Source organism: Gallus gallus, chromosome Z (genome assembly GCF_016699485.2).
Source record: "Gallus gallus isolate bGalGal1 chromosome Z, bGalGal1.mat.broiler.GRCg7b, whole genome shotgun sequence".
NCBI classification, from domain to species: Eukaryota; Metazoa; Chordata; class Aves; order Galliformes; family Phasianidae; genus Gallus; species Gallus gallus.
Window position 1 is genome coordinate 43,283,648 of NC_052572.1, and position 21,179 is coordinate 43,304,826.

Here is a 21,179-nt window from a genome sequence, read left to right on the forward strand (position 1 = left end):
GAATTGCAGGGATTGGAAGAGTCCTCAGGATATCACTGAGTCCAAGCTCTGTGCAGAAGCAGCTTTGCTACCATGGATCTCACTGGTAGGTGTCCAGACAGATCTTGAATATCTCCATCTACCTCTCTGGGCAGCTCCATCACCTTAAGTGTAAAGAAGTTCTTCCACATATTTGTATGGAACTTCCTATGTTCAAGTTTTACGTTGTTGCTCCTTATCCTACCAATACGTACCACTGAGAAGAGTGTAGCTTCATCCATTTGCCTCTCACCTCCCTATAGATATTTATAAACATTAATGAGATCCTGCCTCATTCTTCTTTTACCTCAGGCTGAACAGACCCAGGTTACTCAGCCTTTCCTCATCTGATAGATGAGGAAATTTGCTCTTGCTGAATTTCTTCAGGTTCCTCCCTGCCCAACTCTCCACTCTGGCCAGGTCTTGTTGAATGGTAGCACAACCTTCTGGTGTGTCATCCACCCCACCCAGCTTTGTATCATCAGCAAACTTGCTGAGGATGAACTCTATCCCTTCATCCAGGTTGTTCATGAAGGTGTTGAACAAGACCGGACCCAGCACACATGCTGCTAGTTACAGGCCTCCAATCAGACTCTGCACTGTTGATGACAACCCTCTGAGCTTTGCTAGTCAGCCAGAGCCAGTTCTCAGTCCATCTTCCACTCATCTATGCCACACTTCCTAATTTTCATAACATGGATATTGTGGCAGATGGTGTCAAATGCATTGCTGAAGTCAAGGTACACAAAAACTACTGCTTTCCTCCCATCTAGCCAGCCAGCAATGACATCGTAGAAAGCTACCAAACTGGTAAAGCATGATTTCCCCTTGGTGAATCCATGTTGACTACACATATATATCTACACATAAATGTGGAATTTAGACTATTTTGTGTCTACATGGGCAGCTGAGGGATTGAAATGTGACTGTGACTAATAGGCTTTCTTCAATGGCAATTTTCAAAAGCAACAAAAAAAAATCAAAAACAAAAACAAAGGAGAAATATCAGTAATCAATAATTCAAAGTAATTGTAATTACATCTCTACTGTTGTTTCTTGTTGTTGACTAGTTCATGGTATCTTCCCAATTAATAATGGAGTAAGCATAATCTTTTTTAAAAAAGGTCTGAATAGCTAAACAATATTCCATTTGTCATTCTACTATCTAAAATTAGCATCTAAGCAGCTACTACTGGGGAGCAATTACTGATATCTAACTCTGAAGTGTGCAGGAAAACAGCATGAAATTAATTTTAAATGAAATTAATTTTTGAAAATAACCTCATATGTCAGCTAATGCTATTCATGAGATATAATACTTGAGGTGATGTGCAGAACTCAAGAAAGGTGTACTATCCAAGTGAATATATATTCTATCATCAGGCATATATGAGATAAAGAGGTGATCCGAGACAGTCAGCATGGCTTCAGCAAGGGCAGATTGTGCCTGACCAATCTGGTGGCCTTCTAGGATGGAGAAACAGCATTAGCACACAGGGGAAGGGTGGCGGATGTCATCTATCTGGACTTCTGCAAAGCCTTTGACATGGTCCTCCAGCATATCCTTCTCTCTAAATTGGCGACATACGGATTTGAAAGATGGACTGTTTGGTGGACTAAGAATTGTTTGGCTGATCGCAACCAAAGGGTTGTGATCAATGGTTCTGTGTCAGGTTGGAGGCCAGTCACAGCTGGTGACCCTCAAGAGTCTGTCTTGGGGGTGGTGTTCTTCAGCATCTTCATCAATAACATAGACAATGGCACTGAGTGCACCCTCAGCAAGTTTGCAGACGACACCAAACTGAGTGGTGTAGTTGATACACTGGAAGGAAGGGAAGCCATCTGGAGAGACCTGGACAGGCTGGAGAAGTGGGCCCATGAAAAACTAATGAGGTTCAACAAGGCCAAGTGCAAGGGAATGGTTTTAAGCTAAGGCAGGGGAGATTTAGATTAGATATTGGAGGAATTTTTTCACACAGGGGGTGGTGAAGCACTGGAACAGGTTGCCCGAGGAGGTTTTAGGTACCCTATCCCTGGAGGCATTCAAGGGCAGGATGAATGTGGCTCTGGGCAGCCTGGTCTAGTAGTTGGCAACCCTGCATATAACAGGGGGGTCGAAACTGGATGATCTTTGAGGCTTTTTTCAACCTAGGCCATTCTATGATTTTATGATTCTGGAATCATTCTTTCTGTAAGAACATGGAAATGATTTTTGTCAGTTAAAGTAAACAAGCTAATGCATGAACAGACAGCTGCTTACATTTTTTTCTCTGATGTGATATAAATGCAAGATGATGTCCAACTGATTATTCAAGACAAAAACAAAGGAACATGCTCAGAGCTGTAAAATGAGTGAGAAAATACCCTGTGAAGAAGTGATTTGAACTCATTCTCCAGGGGTAATTTTAATATTTATTATATTTAATATTTATTTATTTATTTATTTATTATATTTATTTATGTGTTATTCTCAGCACACAGTTGGATCAACTTTTTTACTGTGAGCGAGTAAAACAGTATTTTAAAGTATCTTTTACTGCACAAATTTCAAACAAATATTATTAGATATTGATCAAATATTACTAGAAAAGGAATGTTTCTGGTAAATTTGTATAGTTTGTTAATCTTTTTTCAATGGGAGAATCATTAATGAAACCAATAACATTGAAATCAATATGTGAATGGAGCCTGAGATATACTGCTATTCCACAATGGAAATAGAGAATTATGATGACTGCTGATGTAAACTAGATATTCACTGGTAAGTTTCAGAATGACTAGAAAATTTTAGTATCTAGGATATATTAATATACTATAAAATACAGACTTTAGTGCTGCCATCTGTAACTGTTGAGAACGCAATGAAACATGGAGAAGTTTGTACACATCTTCTGCAAGTAGTAACTGCCCTGTTGATGGATAAGCCCAGTATCCAAGGCTGGCCAAATAGCACTAAAATAATTGAGAAAGTTAACATGTAATTCTTATTCCGCACACATACCATCCTAAATAATAATAACCCTCTGATTTGTAGCCAGCAGTTTAAGTCCGTTCAGCAGTTGGGATTGCTCCTCTGTTTTTATCTGTAAAGGAAATACTCTTATATTTGTTTTAGTAAGTATAAACAAAATTAAATTCAGAGTGCCCTTCTTTCCACTGTGGGGAACAGATAAAAGGTAAAAAATGCATTTTTAGAAGAACTTATTATTGTGTTCTAAAAATATTTTCCTCTTTTTTTTTTTTTTTTTTTTTTTTCCTCTCCTCTCTCGACTTTTAACCTTACGGAAGTTATAACTTGAGGAAAAAGTATTTTTATATTTACCAAATGACATTTTAAATGAACACATCTGCAGTCGTTTAACAGCACTTATGGAATTAGAAGTAAAACTCCAATAAAGGTAAGACCAGAAGCCACAGCTGAAATAAAAGTCTGCAAAGGCAGTAACCAGCAAGTGATATGGACATTTTGTTGACACTTGTATAAAATCAAAAATAAGTTAATATATTCACATACTTTAAATTATGACTTTTCTGTAGTTTGAGAAGAGTACTGATAGTAAACACAGTGTTAAAAATAAGCCACAGGATTCTGAATGCTATTTATGCAAATATCAGATTCATTGGAATGCAAAGCCTACAGGATTCTGGAGGGCACAGAAACTGTGAATCACTCCAGTGGAAAAAAAGAGATCTTTACATTTCAGTAAGATTACATTATCTCTGAATAAGAGTTGCAACTCTTTTCAGTTCAAGTGCAATCCTTCTGACTTCAACAGAAGCTGTATTGTAGGTCAGGTCAAGTAGGATGATGCAGACTGAGGTCTGAGATCTGATTACTCAGATAGTGATTCTATTGAAGTTTCTCTACTACTAACTTTTTTTTTATTTTTTTCCCCCGTTGGAAAATTGGGGATTTCATGTGTTCTACCTTGAAAGTTTTCTTTCTTCCTCTTACCATCCCTGCCGTGGTTCAGCTGAAATAAAATCTTTGGTGCACTGACTTAAATTTAACTTGTATGCATAGGAGACAGTTGTGTCTTGGACTTGATAATTGTTAGTGTATTAATTACTTTATAAAATCAATTAAATAAATGTCTAGACATATTTTTAAGGACTCCAACTGAAAAACACAATGAACACAAGTAAGGACTTTTCATCTTTTGTTTTATTTCATGTTCCAAGTAGCCTAAAAATGTTGTATTACTTCCTCATTTTTACATATTCTCAAGACTTTTAATGGAAGGTCTTTCACTGTCAGACATTGAATAGTGTTAAGAGTGAGACAGAATAAACAGCAACCTGAAGAGGTACTGGAGTTAATTTAAGGGGGTTTTATTTGATTATCTTGCCTGCTCGAACCTCCCCAGATTTCACCTCATGGAATTTTGATGTTTGTGATGAGCACCGAGTTAACTGATGGGCTAGGAAAGTCAGAAAGAAATGTTGATTCTTGCTGTGTCACTGCTCTGCATTTTATTATGTTTGTCCATAATGCCAGAAGCAGAAGTTAGTACTATGACACTCGAGGCTGAAACCTCCTGCCAATATTCCATTAGATTTTGTTGCAGTGTGACAGGTGGCAGCAGAGGCCCAGTCTGATAAAATTGCAGACATACAAATGCATACGAATCACAGAATAATACAATCATAGAATTGCTTGGGTTGAAAGGTACCTCAAGATCATCTAGTTCCAATGCTGTGCCATGGGCAAGGTTGACAGCTGCTAGATCAAGCACTAGATCAGTTTGCCCAGGGTCCCATCCAGCCTGGTCTTGAACATCTCCAGGGACAGGACACCCACAACATCTACTGGCAGCTTATTCCAGCACCTCACCACACCCTGTCAGTGAAAAACCTTCCCCTTACATCTAGTCTAAATCTTCCGTCTTAGTTTAAAACCATTCACCCTCGTCCAATCACTATATACTCATATAAAAAAGTTGATTTCCCATCTGTCTGTAATCTCCCTTTAAATTTCGGAAAGTTGTACTGAGGCATCCTTCAAGTCTACTCCAAACTGAACAAGCTAAGCTCACTCCACCAGTCTCCATAAGAGAAGTGCTCCAACTTTCTGATCATCTTCATGGCCCCCCTCTAGATGGTCTCCAAATGCTCTGCATCTTTTCTGCTGGGGGTCCCAGGTATGGACAGGGGTAAGTCCAGATGGGGACTTACAAGGGAAGAGTAGAGATGGACAATCAACCTCTCACTCCCTGATGGCAATATCTCTTTTGATGCAGCCCAGGATACTGTTGTCTTGCTGAGTTGTAAATGCATACTGCTGGCTCATGTTAAGTCTTTCATCTACCAGGAGTAGTAAGTCCTTCTCAGCAAGACTATTTTCAAAGAGATCTTCTTCTAGTCTGTATAGTTATCTGGGATTGCCCTGACTCAGGTGCAATAGGACCATCTTTCAAGTTTGTCATGGTCCCTTTGGATAGCATCCCTTTCTTCTGTTGTTTCAACTGCACCAGAAATTATTCACCATAAATATTTTTGTTTTTATTATATTATTTTATGTACTTTAACATTCTTATAAAAATTTATTAAAATGCATTAGTTCAAAGAATTTTTCATGTAAGAGATTTTCCTCTTAAGTTATACAGCACAGGACATGTTATTAGGTAGCTGTGAAATCACTCTTTTGCAGCTGCGTGGCATTTCATTTTATGTCTAGGATGGTCAATGGTTCACAGGGTGGTTTGACGCGGTTCCGTTGACTAGCAGGGCGGGAGGACCCACAGACTCACGCTATAGGAAAGGGAAAAAGGGGAAGATGAGGGAAAGGGTAGAGAGATGGACCTAAAAACAAAACAGCAGCAATGATCTAAGGAGAAACAAACTAATTTACTAAATATGATACTGGAAGCAAGATAACACACTATAATACAATGTAATACAATATAATTAGAACTGAAGCTAATAAATCGAATGAAATGAGAGAGTGCCTGAAAACTGAAGGCCTTACACTAATGCTGGGGCAAGACATGGAGTTGGGGTGAGCAGAAGGGAAGAGAAAGAGGTCTTGTGACTTTGCCAGGTGTTTTATTTCTTCTCTAGACACAAAGTCCTCTGCGGTTTGTAGCTCTTCTTCTCTTCTGGGACAGGTACCCAGAACTGGTGCATTAACTCCCAGTGCACAACATGATGTTATGATGTGAAATATCGATAACCAAAAATCATAAAACCATGATATTTCACCCCTTATTCTACATCACTACTTCATACTCAATATATACAAACAAACAACAAACAAACACATGCACACATATACATATATTTATATACATATGGAACTACTGACTGCACTCCCCCAACATTAAATTCCCTTGTGGTACACACTGAACATCTCCATCTTTCTGCATCACCAGCCAAGTGAACCCAGGTCCCTAGGCAAAAAACAGTTCCACAGAGATGTTTGCCGTTTCCAGAGGCTGGAAGGACCCAAACTGCTTTTCCCAACATGTTCTTTACATTTACTACAGGGAGCTGGACTGAGTAGGACCATCACAACCAATAGATCCTGTAGTGTTGACCAAGCAGGTGGCGTCTGTCAAATACATAAATGTTCTCCTACCCATTGCTTTCAGCATAGTTTTTACTAATCCACTGTATTGTTCAATTTTACCAGAAGTTGGTGCATGATAGGGAATATGATAAATCCATTCAATGCCATGATCTTTGGCCCAAGTATTTATAAGAGAATTTTTGAAATGAGTCCCGTTATCTGATTCGGCTCTCTCTGGGGTACCATGTCGCCAGAGAACTTGTTTCAAGAGGCCTAATATGGCATTTTGGGCGGTAGAATGGGGTGCTGCATATGTTTCAAGCCACCCAGTGGTTGCTTCCACCATGGTAAGCACATAACACTTACCATTGCGAGATCATGGCAAGTTGATGTAATCAACCTGCCACGCCTCCCCATATTTATACTTTTGCTATCGCCCTTCCTCCCAGAGAGGGTTCATCCTCTTGGCTTGTTTAATTATGGCACATGTTTCACAGTCATGAATAACCTGTGCAATAGCGTCCATAGTTAAGTCCACCCCTCGGTCTCTAGCCCACTTATATGTTGCATCCCTTCCTTGATGGCCCGAGGTCTCATGGTCCCCCCGAGCTAGAAATAATTCACTCTTGTTCTGCCAGTCCAAGAATATTCAAGCCACCTCAATTTTGGCAGCTTGACCTATCTGATGGTTATTTTGTTGCTCTTCAGTAGCCCGACTCTTGGGCACATGAGCATCTACATGGCGCACCTTTACAACCATATTCTTTATTTGGGCAGCAATGTCTTTCCACAGTTCAGCAGCCCAAAGAGGTTTACCCCTGTATTGCCAGTTATTTTGCTCCCACTGTTGTAACCACCCCCTAAGGCATTTGCCACCATCCATGAGTCAGTATAAAGATAAAGCACTGGCCACCTCTCCTGTTCAGCAACATCTAAGGCCAGCTGGACAGCTTTTACCTCTGTAAATTGACTTGATTCTCCCTTACCTTCAGTGGCCTCTGCAACTTTTCATATAGGGCCCCACTTAGCAGCATTCCATCTGCGATGCTTCCCCACAATACATGATCCATCAGTGAACAGGGCATATTTCTTTTCATTTTCTGGTAGATTATTGTATGGGCGGGCCTCTTTACCTTTCTTCTGCTGGTGATGTTCCAAACTTTTTATCTTCAGGCCAGTCCATGATCACCTCTAAGATTCCTGGACAACTGAGGTTCCCCATCCAAGCCCGCTGCATAATCAGCGCAATCCACTTACTCCAAGTGGCATCAGAAGCATGATGGGTAGAGGGAACCTTTCCCTTGAACATCCAGTTCAACACTGGCAATCAAGGTGCTAGAAGGAGCTGTGTTTCAGTACCAACTACTTTGGAAGCAGCCCTAACACCCTCATACGCGGCTAAGATCTCCTTCTCAGTTGGAGTATAGCACTCTTCAAACCCCCTGTACGCTCAGCTCCAGAACCCCAGAATTTTGCCTCAGGTCTTTCCTGAGGCTATTTGACGCCATAAACTCCAGGTGGGACCTTTCTCTCCAGCAGCAGTATAGAGGATGTTCTTTACATCCTGTTCCGTCTGTACTGGCCCCAGGGCCACGGCATGGGCTATCTCCTGTTTGATCTGCTCAAAAGCCTGCTGCTGTTCAGGACCCCACGTGAAATCATTCTTCCACGTCACTTGATAAACAGAGCTTACAATGAGGCTAGAGTTTGAAACATGCATTCTCCAAAAGCCCACTACATCCGGAAAAGACTGTGTCTCTTTCTTATTAGTGGGTGGAGACATGGCAGTGATTCTGTCCACCACATCCATTGGGATATGATGACATCCATCTTGCCACTTCATACCTAGGAACTGAATCTCCTGGGCAAGTACTTTCACTTTGCTTAATAGCGAAACCAGCACAAAGAAGGATCTGGATAACTTGCTCTCCTTTCTCAAAAACTTCCTCTGCTGTATTGCCCCACACAATAATGTCATCAAAGTACTGTCAGAGCTCAGGAGCACCTCCCTGTTTCAGTGCAGCGTGAATCAACCCGTGGCAAATTGTTGGGCTGTATTTCCACCCCTGGGGCAAGTGATTCCAAGTATACTGAACGGCCGTCCAGGTGAAAGCAAACTGTGGCCTACATTACATGGCCAATTTAATGGAAAAGAAAGCATTAGTAATGTCAGTGGTGGCATACCACTTGGCTGCTTTTGACTCCAGTTCATATTGGAGTTCTAACATGACCGGCACAGCAGCAATCAGTGGGGGGTGTGACTTCATTCAGACCGCAGTAGTCTACTGTCAGCCTCCATTCTCCACTGGCTTTACGCACTGGCCACATGGGGCTGTTAAAAGGTGAGTGAGTTTTGCTGATCACTCCCTGACTCTCTAGTTGATGAATCAATTTCTGAATGGGGAGAAAGGAATCCCTGTTAGAGCGGTACTGCTGTCTGTGCACCGTTTTTGTAGCAATCAGTACGTGTTGCTCTTTTACTCATAGCAATCCCACAACAGACAGATCTTCTGATAGGCCAGACAACGCAGACAACTGTTTAACACCTTCTGTGTCTACAGCAGCTATTCCAAAGGCCCATCAATACCCTTTGGGATCCTTAAAATATCCCCTTCTGAGGTAAGATACAGTCTTATACACTCTATTATCCCTTTCTCCCTCCTGGCTGGGGGCAGGGCCCCCCTATTTGTTACCTTGGTTGTCCGCAGCAACTGGAGCGATCACCCTTTTGGAGGACTTCACCTTGGTGGTTGATCTGTCTTGTAATTCTTTTATCCGTGCTTGAAGTGCAGAAGTGGGTTTCTTTTGCCACTTCTTCATATCTTCTCCATGGTCACGCAGGTAACACCACAAGGCATGACGCGTTATAGTCTTACTGTTATCATTTCCTCTAGCAGGAGGACGGCCCCTTTGGATGGCTGAGATGTTGGATGATGTAGGTCGGGAGGACACCAAGTTGATCAGCTCTTCCAGTGAAGGGTTTTGGGAATTCTGGTCCTCATCTACCATGGATCCATCAGCATCACGTATGGTGGACAGTTCGTCTATTATATCTTCTTGTTTGCTCTCTATTCTGTCTAGCTTTTCAACTACCCTTGTGATGGCTGAAACACAAGCTCGTAGAGGGTTTAAGTGCAACTCAAAGTCTTGGAGTCTATTAACCAGATCATCTATAAGGGGTCTTCTTTCCCCTCTGCCGTACATTGCTGCAAATGTACTGGCATACCTTTCTGGTGCAGTCTTAGTGAATGTGCGCTACATATTTGGTGTACACCGGACTCTCTCAGGATCATGCTCTTGGTCTGGCTCATCAGAAATGAAGTCGGGGCTGCATATCATTTCCACCACGGTGCATTCTCTCAAATAACAGATGCTTTTTTCCATATCAGTCCATTTCCTTTTCTCAGGCATGAGATCATCTTTAAAGGGGCGTTTTTCTCTCACGGCTAACAACTGCTTCCATAGGGTGTAGGACCCATTCTGGCATGTACTAATACCTCTGTCAACGGCTGAGTCCCTAGCAATGCCACCGAGCTGATGAGCCTCTCTACTATCTAGCCACACACTGTTGGCCCCACTGTCCCAACATCAAAGTAACCAGGTGACAATAGGCTCATTTGGGTGGCGTGTAAAGTCTTTTCTCAGACCACAAATTTCGTTCATTTTCAAAGATCTATCAGTAATGGTAATGATGTCTCGTTCACCTTCTGCTCTTTCAGGACTTCTTGTTACTCTCTTGGGCGTTGGTGACCATGATCTTACTGAGGGCCCCTCCCCTGGACTCAGGGGTTGTTCCCCTAGAACTTGGAGCTGCTCCTCTGGACCTCTTTCCTCCTCTTCCGTGTATTCTAACTGAGTTGAGATTTGTTTGTTTTCCGTCCTCTTACAGGGGCAACTGACATTGATTCTGGTGCCTCCTGTTGTTGACCAGGTTGGTCAGTCCCGATGCTCTTACTCTCCAGCTCAGCTCGAAGTCTGTCTCACTCGATTATGAGGCTATTTACTTCAGATTGGAGGGTGTCTCTTTCAAACTGGAGGATGTCTCACTCAGACTGAAGATTCTCTCTTTGGATTTGAACACTCTGTTTCTCAACTAGGAGACTCTCTTCCTGGTTCTGAAGATTATCCCTCGCAGCTCGGACTCTCTCCTGGAAACTCTCCTTTTTGGCTTGAAGACTCTCTCGCTCATCTAATACTGTCTCCTGGAGACTTTCTCTTTCAGCACGGACACTCTCCCTCTCAATTTCAGAAACTCTCTCCCTTTCTGGGATAGTATTATATAAGGCCCGATAAGCATTAGCCAGGCCCCAAATCATTTGTGCCTCCTCAGATCTGCCTAGGCCACAACATCCCTGTCTCAAATATCTGTTTAGTCTCTCAGGATCTTTTAGGTCTTCAGAAGTAAAGTTCTATGACACCAAACGTCCATTTCTCTGAAGTCTCTCCCAAGCCCCTCCACACTCCCTGCCACTCATTTTTTTTCCTTCTTTACTAAAATTAGATAGCAGTGCTCAAAGTCTACAAAATATCTCAAAATATTGGCAGTCCTCCTGGACTTCAAGGTCAAGTTTTTCAGTGAGCACCTATGAAAGAGATAAACTTTCTCAACGAAGCTCTCTGAGAGCAGAGAGAGATTCGTTCTGAAAAGCTAAAAAGCAGCTTTTGCCTGCATTCTCCACCAAAAATGTCGATGGTTTACGGGCTAGTCTGGCCCGGTTCCATGACTAGTGGGGCAGAGGGATTTTTTTTGCAAAATCTGCGCCTCCGGAAAAGGGAAACAGGGGACCCCCCACAAGAAAGAATAATTAAAAAAAAAAAACAAAAAACAAAAAACAGTGGCAACAATCTGAGGAGAAACTAATTTACTAAATATAGTATCGAATGCACGATAACACACTATAATACAATATAATTCAATATAATTGTTAATAAAATCAGATATAATTGAGAGAAGGATTGTCTGAGAGCTAAAGGCCTTACACTAATACTGAAGCCTTGCGTGCAGTTGGGAGCAGCAGAGAGACGAGCCGAAAATGAGCACAGCGAGACGAGAAGGCAGAGAAGACTCAGGTCAGGTGACCTACAGGCCTTATATCTGTTCCCCTGAGCAGGAATGATAACAGTACTTGAACAGTCTTCTGGGGAATGTAGTTCTTCTTCTCTTCCAGACAAGTACCCAGAATTAGAGCATTTGCTCTTTAACTCCCAGTACACTGCATGATGTGGAATACCAATAGCCAAAAATCCTAAAACCATGACATGTACGTATAGTAAATGAATGCAGTGAACCGAGGACTTATGTGGATTTGGTTTGGTTGACTGTAAGTTTTGTATTGTATAGAAACAGAGAAGTTGATTTTTTATGTTCTGCATAGCTAAAAATAGATTCCTCTTCTTACTGCATTCCCTTATGTGCAGCAGATTGTGTTTTTGATATAGTAATGGATGCCAATAGGAATGTGAAGAACAATACATCTTCATATTCATGACAAAATATCTGTAAAGCTCACCAATGTCCAGAAGATGTAAAATCAGTTTCAGAGTCAAATCAATAAAATTACAACAGTATTCTTGCATGTAAAAATATTTTCTTTGTCATGTATAATGAAACATAAAGAATGACATACATATATATGTATATTTCTTTTTTCTTGGAAAGAGAAGTGGGAGAAGAGTGAACAAAGCCAACAATAGTCTTCTCTTCTTTGTTTGTGTATTTACGTACACAGGTACACTTGTATAGAGTTTAGCATACACTGAAATATACATGCATACACTGACAGATTCCATGAATTTTTAATTTAATAGCAATATCTAATCTGATTACATATACTCATTCCATTGACATGATACTAATTATTGATTATTACTTTTATGCTTTGTGAAGACATAATATCAAGATGAGAACATTATGCCTTTATTTTCTTTTTCACTTTTCTTACCTTAGAGAACCAACTATGTCAGTCATTGGTGAAATCAGGTGTTCAGAAAATTCCATTTCATCTAGCTCTCCAAAAGCTATTCCATTTACATAGCGTAGATATTACATTTAAAGAAAATGTACTTTACCATTTTTAATTTATAACTCTTCTGGTTTAACCTGGCAGGTGGCTAAGCATCGCACAGTCTTTCATTCACTCACTCTTTCCTAGTGGTAGGCTGGAGAGAATAAAAATAAAAAAAAAAAAAGTAGAAGACATGAGTTGAGATTAAACTATTTACTAAGACAGAGAAAAGGAAAAGGATAATAGCAATGATAGTATACACAACAGACAACCCTATCCTTCTGCATTACTCCCCAAGATCACCCAGGTCTTTGAGCAAAAGCAATTCCATGAATAGGTTTGTCTTTTTCTGAGGAAGGAACAGCCCAGGCTATCTTGCCCAGCATGTTCTTTATGTACACGACTGAGACTTTTTCCCTTCTATATACAGGAAGTTTGATCAGGCAGGACCAGCTCAATTCACAGACCTCCAGGTGTTGACTAACCAGTTAGCTCTTGCTAAATTTTTCTTAGTGTTTGAATGTCCGAGTACACATTGCCCTCAATGTAGTCTTTGTACAATGTAGTCCACTGTACTATTCAATTTCTCCAGAAGCTGGTGCATGACAGAGGTTGTGATATATCCACTCAATGCCATGATCTTTGGTTTAGATGTGAGGTTGTTTTTGAAATGAGTCTAATTGTCTCATTCAATTCTTTCTGGGGTGCTGTGTCACCATATGACTTGCTTTTCAAGATCCAGGATAGTACTGCAGATGGTAGCATGGCAAATGGGTTACATTTACTGTCATCTGGAGGTTGTTTTCACAACTGTAAGCATGTGGTACTTGCCATGGTGAGTTTGTGGGAGTGTAATATAATGCACTAGCTAGGCTGCCCATATGTATATTTCAGCCATCATCCTCCATACCAAAGAAGCTTTATCCGCTTGATTTGCTTAACTGCAGCGTGTTTCACATTCACGGATACCTTACACAATAGCATCCCTGGACAAGCCCACCCCTCAATTCTGAGCCCACCTATAGGTTGCATCTCTTCCTTGATGGCCCAAAGTGTCATAGGCTCAGAACTAGAAATAATTCACCCCTATGTTGCCAGTCCAAATCTACCTGAGCTATTTCAATCTTGGTGTTCCAATACAAGTGCTGGTCATTCTAATGTTCTTCAGTGGCACAGCTCTTGGGTACATGAGCATCTATGTGTCATACTTTTAAAATCATATTCTCTACCAGGGCAGTAACATCTTTACACAGTGCAGTGGTACAGATAGGTTTGCCTCTGCTTAGTTGGTTGCTCTGCTTCCATTGCTGTAACCACCACCATAGGATATTTGCCACTATCCAAGAGTCAGTGTAAAGGTAGAGCACTAGCCACTTCTCTTTTTCAGCAATGTCTAAAGCCAAATGGATGGCCTTCACTTCTGCAAATTGGTCAATACATCTTTTTCAGTAGGAGTATAACAAGCTTCAGACCCTCTGTATCCTTGACCAAAACTCTACAGGTCTACCTTGAGTTCTCCCCGGTGCTTTCTGCCAGAGGCTTCAAGTAGGGCCATTTTTTCGGCTACAGTGTGGAGTACGTTTTTTACATCTTGTAGTGTCCAAACTGGCCAGAGGGCTACTGCATGAACTGTCACCTTTTTAATTTGTTCAAAGGCTTGTTGTTGCTCAGGGCATCATGTGAAATTGTTCCTCTGCTGGGCTGCTTCGTAGGGAAAGTTTACAATCAGACTCTAATCCAGAATATACATTCTCCACAAACCTACAGTGCCTAGGAAAACATTTCCTTTTTGTAGTTGGTAGTGACACAGCAGTTATTTTACTAATGACATTCATGGCAATCTGACAATGTTCATCTTGCCATTTTTTTCCCAATAACTGGATCTCCTGTGCATATCCCTTGACCTTTCTTTGCTTTATGGCAAAACCATCTTTTAGAAGGATTTTAATTATTTTCTTCCTTTTCTCAAAAACTACCTCTTCTGTGTTGCCCCACGCAATAATGTCATCAATGTACTGCAGGTGTTAAGGAGTTTATCCCATTTCCAGTGCAGTCTCGATCAACCCATGACAAATAGTAAGGTGGTTTTCCCACCCCTGGGGCATCCGATTCCAAGTGCACTGGACTTCCAAATGAAAGTAAACTGTGTTCTGCGCTCTGCTGCCAAAGGGACTAAGAAAAATGTTTTTGTGATATCACTTGTGTCATACCTCTTGTCTGTCTGACTCCAGTTATTATTGAAGTTCTGGCATATTAGGCACAGCAGTGTTAAGTGGCGGACTTCATTCAGGCTGCAATAGTCCACTGTTCATTAGACTTTCACACTGACCATACGGAACAACTGAAGTGTGAGTGAGTGTTGCTGATCACTCCTTAGTTCTTCAGCTGATTAATTAGTTGACTAATGGGAATCAGGGAATTCCAGTTGTTGTGATATTGCTGCCAGTATGCCTCTGTAGTACCTATCAGCAGCTGCTATTCTTCTACTCTTAGCAACCTCATGACTTGAGAGACCAGGCAAGGTAGACAGCTTCCTAATGTCCTCCATCTCCAAGGCAGCAATATCGAAAGTTAGCCAGTACCCTTTTGGGTCCTTAAAGCATCCTTTCCTAAGATAATCTATATCAAGGATGCATGGAACCTCTGGGTTAGTTGCAATGGTTTGCTTTTCACCACTCATTTCTGGTTAGGCTCACTTTAGCCTCCAATACAGTTAGCTCTTGGGATTCCCATGTCACTTCAGAAATACAGGTAGGTTTCACCCCTTTATAACTTGAAGGCATTAGAGTACATTGTTCACTGGTGCCAGCTAAAGCCTTATATTTCATTGGTTCTAATGTGCCAGACTGTCAAATCCACACAGTTCAATGAACTCTTTTCTCTACCTGGCTTATCGTAGAACCCCTATAATTCTGGTTATTATATTTGTTACTCGTTTCTCATATATGAGAACCAGAAGGCTCACTGTCAGCCTCAGAAATAAGATCAGACCATCTTCTCTCTCTTGAGAAGAATTTTGCCTATTGTACACTAGAGAGGCCACTCCCCTGGAAGAACCCTCTTGCGATCATTTTCTCTTGCAGCTGCCATACCCTTGTGCTTGTGGTACCAAGCCTGGTTTTCCATTTTACTTCCTGATATCCTCTCTATGGTCATGCAAGTTAAACCACAGGATGATATATGGTGTGTGCCTACTCTATTCTCTCTCTCAAACAGGGGAACGCTTACTCCTAATGTATAGAATACTGGCTTGTAAAGGTAGAGGAACCACTGAACCTATTTCTTCTTCTTTGAGCCATTGAAACTGTTCTTCCAACAGCTGAGACACAGGCTTTCACAGAGACTATCTTCATTTTGTCACAATAGGCTAGCCACTCCGTTCACTGTTGGGTTCATTGCAGGAGATGAAGATGGTCACTGGACCTGTCACTGGACTTCGAGCAACCACAGGACTCAAGGAAGGTGTTGGAGGAACCACAAGGCCTGTCAAATGCAACTACAGGAGCTGGAGGAACCGCAGGACTTGTCGCAGAAATCGGAGTAACCGCAGGACCTGTCACAGAGATTGGAGCAGCACAGGACTCATTGCAGGAGCTGGAATGACCACAGGGCTGTATGTCAAGGCATGGTGCACCTCCATCTAAGAAATTTTTTCTTTTTCTCATCACAATGCTTGTAACAGCCACAAGACTCATAGCAGGAACAATCTCAGGGCTCATCACGAGGGTTGGATTGACAGCTGGGTCTGTCAAAATGCTCAGTGCAACCACAGGACCTGTTGCAGGAATTGGGGATGCTGTAGGGTCTGTCAAAGGAGTTGGAGGTTCTGTTGGATTGTCCATCACCAGAATACCAGAAAGAAATATTTAGTTGAATTAAGATTATATAAATGTGTATAAGGAATCATAGAATCACCAAGGTTGGAAAAGACCTCTAAGATCAGCCTGTCCAGTCACCCAACTATCACCAGTATTTCCCAGTAAACCTTTAGTCCTTCAGTACAACATCTAAACACTTCTTGAACACCTCCAGGGCTGGCGACTCAATCAGCTTGTCAGGCAGCCCATTCCAGTATCTGACCACTCTCTTGGACAAGAGGTATTTCCTAATGTGTAACCTGAACTCAGGCTGGAACAACTTGAGGCCATTCTCTCTAGACCTACTGCTAGTTACATGGGAGGTGTGGCTGACCCCCACCCCACTATGGCCTGCTTTCAGATCACTGTAGAGAGCAATAGAGTGTGTGTCCTCCTCTTCTCCAGAGCAATCAATCCAATCCCCCTCATCTGCTCTTCATGAGGTTTGTATTCCAGACCCCTCACCAGCTTCACAAATGTGTGTATAAAAATGGACATGGAACTGTATTTTCAAAATTCAAAGATTCCATTTCAACATGAAAAAGAGGAAAGCTATGCTTCTCACAGCATGAAATTCACTTCAGGTTTGACCCATGGAATAAACAAGTTTTATTATCCTTCTTCGGTTTACCAAATTTGGAAGCTACTTTATTTGTTGATGAAGAGTTTTCTGAGGGCTTCACCTTACAACAAAGCTTGACACCAAGAGACACCAAGACACCATTGGTACAACAGTTACAAGGCTGTTAAACTCTGATTTTCTTTTCATACTGTTTTTTCAGTGTTATATATTGTTTTTTTTTAAATAAATATTTGATGTCATAGGTTTTATAAATAGAACTTTAAACATGGGCCAGGAATATTATTTCTCTAGCAGGTTTTACATATGTCAGTTATATCTTTGAGACAATAGCAATGTTTTGTCCCCCTCTTACTTCTTTACTATATGTTCTTTTTAAAAAATACTTTAAGTATATTGAATAGACTTGATCTTTTTCTTTATTCTTATGCAGACAGGTAATAATTTCACCAGATAAGTGTCTCTTTCAATGGATTAATACATTACTTAAACAGTGGAAGTTGTTTCAATCACTATTTTTAGAGTAATTCAAGAAGCAGATCTTCTTTTATGCTCTGGTTCTGTAAACTGAATTTCTTATTAACTACAGTTTATTTTGCAAAAGTCAAATATTTAGCGTGTAAACTGTAACCATCCCGTGATTTTTAGATACACTTATGAGAGACAGAGGATAAAGTTTTCTGCAAACATGAGCAGATATCCAGCTCTCAATAAAATATAGTGTTTTGGTTTTTTTTCTTTTCTGTAACATCCTTTCCATTAGATGGTAAAAATCTAATTTTCATAAACGTACAAAGTGTACAAAACAGTAAGAATCAAGTATGAGATAGAAATATTTTTACTCTAGAGGCTGTCATAAGTTTTTAGTGCATTTTTTTTCTTGGTGAGTAGAACAGTATAGTGATGGCACCTTGTTTCTGGGCTACCTTTTGTGGATGCACAAGATCGTTGGGTTCCCCATTCTTTTAATGGAACTAGGCAGCTCTGTGGCTAAGTAGACTTCTCTGCCTGAGATTCTGGGAGGTGTTAAAGGTGACTTCTTGGGTCCCTTCAAATACAGCCAAGAAAACAGACCAATATCCTTGCTTTTATGAAACAAGCTGTTCTCTGGGATCTTGTAATATTTCCTTTTGAACTGAAAGTGAAGAAGGATATGAACTGTATTGTCTCAGTGTCTTTCTTATCCTTTTATTCTTCATCTGCAGCATCTGCGAATTTGTCTTCTCCCTACAATTTGTAGTCTAGCACAGATACAATTCTTAACTCTAGTGAACTTAAGCTAACAACTGTCAATTAAACAAAAACTTGAATTGCATTTTTATTTAAACAGAAATACTCATCTATTAGTATCTTGTCAATTCTGGCTTCCACATTCACTTTTACAAATATTTTTGACATTTATCTCTACTGAACCATAAACAAATGCGTATTCTGAGGTTGTTTCTAGAAACCAGTACTATAACTTCAGTAGAATTTTTCCTCAAACTGAAATAACAAAAAATGCATATTTTCTTGTTAACTTCAGATTTAAAAATGCAGCTTATTATATTCTGCTTCTTTGCTAGATAATAAAAGAATAATTAAAACCCTGGTATTACATTTTATGATAATTCATTTATTTTTTTCTTAGTCTAGTGATGAAAATTAATATATTTTTAAAATATTTAAATTTGATTTGGCACCAATATTGTAAATTTGGAGCATTCCCACTGGAAGTGGTGAGAATTTGGTCATTTCTCAGAATGGATTCATTATTTCAATGTTGCATTAGTAGATTGTGAATTTATTTGTATTCATTAGAGAAAAATAATACCAGTACTAATGCTAATACCAAGACTAATACTAATACATTTAAAATCAGTGTGCCAGTATTAGCAACAGTATTTCCCTCCCAAATTTGATTCACACAAGTCTGTTGTGCTTCTTACCAAAGTCTGACATTGATTTGTATATTCAGATATGCTTTGCAGTGTTTTCAAGTCTGAGAATGAGGGCTAAAGAGTTAGTGAGTAAGACCAGTCAAACATTTTCAAATTATAGCTTGTATGACTATTAAGAGTTTGAGGAAATGTAAGACTTTATGTGATTTCAAGTATTATTAGAATATTTAGTTTTGAAAAGGGAAGGTATGAATGGAGTTTATGGAATTTCTAAGGTAGTGGTGGGCATGTCTGAGGAATCAGCATCCAGGTGGCTGTCCAAATTTCGCAGTTGAACCTTTGTAATGAAAGAGCTGGGTAACTATGATTGCTCATTCTCCATCTTTGTGCAAAGAACCATGAGAAAACATTCTACTAATGATGCAGTGCTTATCATCAGAAACAGAAACAGAATTGTAGGAGCTGGAAGGGACCTGCAAAGAGCACCGAGTCCAACCACTCTGCAAAGGTGGCTCCCTACAGCAGGCTACACAGGCAGGCATCCAGGTGGGTCTTGAATATCTCCAGAGAAGGAGAATCCACAACCTCCCTGGGCAGCCTGTTCCAATGCTTCATCATCGTTACCACAAAGACATTCCTTTGCATGCTGGTGCAGAACTTCCTAAGTTCAAGTTTATGGCCATTTCCCCTTGTCCTGTCCCCACAGACCACTGATAAGAGGTTGGCCATGTCTCCTTGACACCCACAGTTAAGATATTTATAAACATTAATAAGATCACCTCTGAATCTTCTCAAGACTGAACAGACCCAGGTGACTCAGCCTTTCCTCACAGGAGAGATGCTCCAGGCTCTTTGATGTTCCATGTCCCTAATCATCTGTGTAGCCCTCTGTTGGACTTTTTCCAGGAGATCCCTGCCTTTTTCATTTATTTATTTATTTATTTATTTATTTATTTATTTATTTATTTATTGGGTATTCTTGTCCACCAGGACACATTGCTGGCTCATGGCCAACCTGCCATCCACCAGGACCTCCAGGTCTTTTTGCACAGAGCTTCTCTCCAGTAGGTCGTGTCCCAACCTGCACTGATACTTGTGGTTATTCTTTCCCAGGTGAGAGGCTATATACTTGCTTTTGTTAAACCTCAGTTGGTTTCTTGCTGCCCAGCTTTCCAGACTATCCAGATCTTGCTGAATGGCAGCACAGCCTTCTGGTGTGTCAGCCACTCCTCCCAGCTTTGCATCATCAGCAAACTTGCTGAGTATGGACACTATCCCCTCATCAAAGGTCATCTGATAAAGATATAGAACAAGACCAGACTAAGTACCAACCCCTGAGGAACGCTGCTAGTCACAGGTCTCCAGCCAGACTCTGCCCCACCAATCACAACCCTCTGAAATCGGCCAGTCAGCCAGTTTTCAACTCACCCCACCATCCACTCATCTATCCCACACTTTCTCAGCTTCATTAACAAGATATCATGGTAGACAATATCAAAAGCCTTGCTGCAGTCAAGGTAGATGACATCCACTGCTTTCCTCCCATCTACCCAGCTGGTGATGCCATCATAGATGGCTATGAAGTTGGTCAAGCACAATTTTTCCTTGGCAAATCTATGCTGACTGTTCCTGATGACCTTCTTCTCTTCCAATTACTTGGAGATGGCATCTAGAACAAGCTGTTCTGTCACCTTTCCAGGGACAGAGGTGAGACTGACTGGCCTGTAGTTTCCTGGATCTTCCTTCTTGCCCTTTTTGAATACCGGAGTGATATTGGCTATCTTTCAGTCTTCAGGCACCTCTCCTGTTCTCCAAGACCTGTCAAAGATGACAGAGAGCAGTTCAGCAACCAGGTTCCAGGTCCCTCAGCACACGTGGATGCCTCTCACCAAGGCCCATGGATTTGTGCACCAGATCCCACCCAGATGCTCCTGGATCACTCCCTCCTCAACCAGAGGGAAGCTCTCCATTTCCCAGACTCTCTCTCTTCCCTCCAGGGTCCAGGAGTCCTGAGGGGGAGTCTTTAAAGTAAAGAAGACTGGAGCAAAGAAGGCTTTCAGCATCTCTGCCCTCTCAGCGTTCCCCACTACAAGGATACCTGCCCATGAGAACCAGTGCACGGGATTGTGAGGCTACTTCCAACTGCTTGTAGAAGGCCTCATCAACTTCATCCTCTTGATCCGGTGAACTGTAGTACACTCCCACAATGGTGTCAGCCATACCAGCCCGCCCCTTAATTCTCACCTACAAGCTCTCCACATACTCTTCACCCTCTCCCTGTTGGAGCTCATTACATTCTAGTTGATCTCTCACATAAAGTGCAATTCCTCC